The following is a 3,230-nucleotide window of genomic DNA, read 5'->3' on the forward strand; positions in this document are numbered from 1 at the left end:
GTCGCCAAATATGTAACAGGGAAGGGACTAAGCCAAAGGGAAAACACAGGTTCGAGAGATACTGGTACGTGAATAAACCAAACACCGTTGCTAGTTGGCAAAAATAATAGCTATTTATTAGGAAAAGGTGGTCAACCAGGGAAAAGGGAGAAAACAAAACAGGCGCCTGAGGGAGAAGCATTGGGGCGGAGGAAAAAGTGCACCAAAAGACCCTAGGAAGAAGGCTTCCCCCCCATACTCACCAAGGTATCACCTATAGACAAGTCTTACCCATCCTAGCCAATAATGAAATCCCTCTGCAGCAGCTGCAGGTTCATGGGGGGTGGCAGGCTCCCACTTCAAGCAGGCGTCCCCGCTGAAAGCAACTTGATCCATCGTGAAGAGCCAGCCCCCCAAGAAGCGTCTCTGCTTTTTTATAAAGTTTTTTGAGAGCACCTGCCCCGGAGAGGTGTGGCCAGCACCGCCCCGTCAGGGCTCTGAATCCCACCCCTTCTGTTATGTAAGTGCACCCCTCCTGCGCGTGCGTGAGCACCTTGGAAATCCCCTGACGCAGGCGCAGTGATTTTGGGGGGGGTCTTCCCAATTGAGTCTGGGGGATGGCCTTCAGCACCATCATCATCACTTTGTCCTCCAACTGCCCCTGACGAGCAATTGACCAATCACAACAGACCAATTGAAACAGTTTACACAGAAGCTCTCCCTCCAAGGCCAAGTTCACTGGCTTATCAGAAGACTCGGCAGGAGAAAATATAAACTAACTGCAGGTGGCTAAGGCCAAACACAGACCAAAAAATAACATCCCAGCTTCGTCCCGATACAATGGTGCAGGCCTCATAATCACAGTGACCTCATAAAGCCCAGACATGTCATAATGGTACAGGCCTACTCATAACACTGACCTCATAAAGCCCAGACATGTCATAATGGTGCAGGCCTCATTATCACAGTGACCTCATAAAGCCCAGATATGTCATAATGGTGCAGGCCTCATCATGGCACTGACCTCATAAATCCCAGACATGTCATAATGGTGCAGGTCTCATCATCACAGTGACCTCAGGCAGCCAAGGCACCTCGTAATAGCGTAGGCCTCATAATAAAACTGACCTCATAAAGCCCAGACACCTAATAATGGTGCAGGCCTCATAATCACACTGACCTCATAAAGCCCAGACACCTCATATTGGTGCAGGCCTCATCATCGCACTGATGTCATAAAGCCCAGACATGTCCTAATGGTGCAGGTCTCATCATCACAGTGACCTTATAGAGTCCAGACATGTCATAATGGTGCAGGCCTCATCATGGCTCTGACCTCATAAAGCCCAGACATGTCATAATGGTGCAGGCCCCATCATGGCACTGACCTCAAAAAGCCCAGACATGCCATAATGGCCCTGGCCTGCTCATGGCATAGTCCTCATAAAGCCCAGAAATGACATGATGGTGCAGGCCTCATCATCACAGTGACCTCATAAAGCCCGGACATGTCATAATGGTGCAGGCCACCTCATACCACTGACCTCATAAAGCCCAGACATGTCAAAATGTTGCAGTCCTAATCATTACAGTCACCTCATAAAGCCCAGACATGTCATAATGATGCAGGTCTCATCATCACACTGACCACATAACGCCCAGCCACGTCATAATGGTGCAGGCCTCATCATCACACTCACCTCATAAAGCCCAGACACCTCATAATAGTGCAGGCCTCCTCATGGCACTGACCTCATAAAGCCCAGACATGCCATAATGGTGCAGGTCTCATCATCGCACTCACCTCCTAAAGCCCAGACACCTCATAATGGTGCAGGTCTCATCATCATACTGACCTCAAAAAACCCAGATATGTCATAATAATGCAGGCCTCATAATCACACTCACCTCATAAAGCCCAGACACCTCATATTTTTGCAGGTCTCATCATCACACTGACCACAAAAAGCCCAGACACGTCATAATGGTGCAGGCGTCATCATGGCACTGACCTCTTAGATCCCAGACATGTCATAATAGTGCAAGTATCATCATCAGAGTGACCTATAAAGCCCAGACATGTCATAATGGTTCAGGCCTCTTCGTGACACTGACCTCATAAAGCCCAGACATGTCATAATGGTGAAAGCCTCATCACGGCACTGACCTCATAAATCACAGACATATCATAATGGTGCAGGCCTCATCATCACAGTGACCTCATAAAGTCCAGACAAGTCATAATGGTGCAGGCCTCCTCATAGCTCTGACCTCATAAAGCCCAGACATGTCATAATGGTGCAGGCCTCATCATCACACTGACCTCATAAAGCCCAGGCATTTCATAATGGTGCAGGCCTCATAATCACACTGACCTCATAAAACTCAGACATGTCAGAATGATGCAGGCCTTCTCATGGCACTGACCTCATAAAGCCCAGACATGTCATAATGGTGCAGGCCTCATTATCACACTGACCTCATAAAATTCAGACATGTCAGAATGATGCAGGCCTCATCATGGCACTGACTTCAGAAAGCCGAGACATGTCATAATGGTGCCAACCTCATCATCACAGTGACCTCAGGCAGCCCAGACACCTCATAACAGCGTAGGCATCATAATAACACTGACCTCATAAAGCCCAGACACCTCGTATTGGTGCAGGCCTCCTCATAGCAGTGACCTCATAAAGCCCAGACGTGTCAAAATGGTGCAGGCCTCATCATCACACAGACCTCATAAAGCCCAGGCATTTCATAATGGTGCAGGCCTCCTCATAGCACTGACCTCATAAAGCCCAGACATGTCATAATGGTCCAGGCCTCATCATCACACCGACCTCATAAAGCCCAGGCACATCATAATGGTGCAGGCCTCATCATGGCTCTGTACTCATAAAGCCCAGACATGTCATAATGGCCCTGGCCTGCTCATGGCACAGTCCTCATAAAGCCCAGACATCTCATGATGGTGCAGGTCTCATCATCACACTGACCTCATAAAGCCCGGATATGTCATAATGGTCCAGGCCTCCTCTTGGCACTAACCTCATAAAGCCCAGACATGTCATAATGGTGCAGGACTCATCATCACACCGACCTCATAAAGCCCAGACATGTCATAATGGCCCCGGCCTCCTCATGGCACTGACCTCCTAAAGCCCAGACACCTCATAATGGTGGAAGCCTCGTCATGGCACTAACCTCATAAAGCCCTGACTGCTCATAATGGTGCAACTCTCATCATC

Source organism: Pseudopipra pipra, unplaced genomic scaffold (genome assembly GCF_036250125.1).
Source record: "Pseudopipra pipra isolate bDixPip1 unplaced genomic scaffold, bDixPip1.hap1 HAP1_SCAFFOLD_57, whole genome shotgun sequence".
NCBI lineage: Eukaryota > Metazoa > Chordata > Aves > Passeriformes > Pipridae > Pseudopipra > Pseudopipra pipra.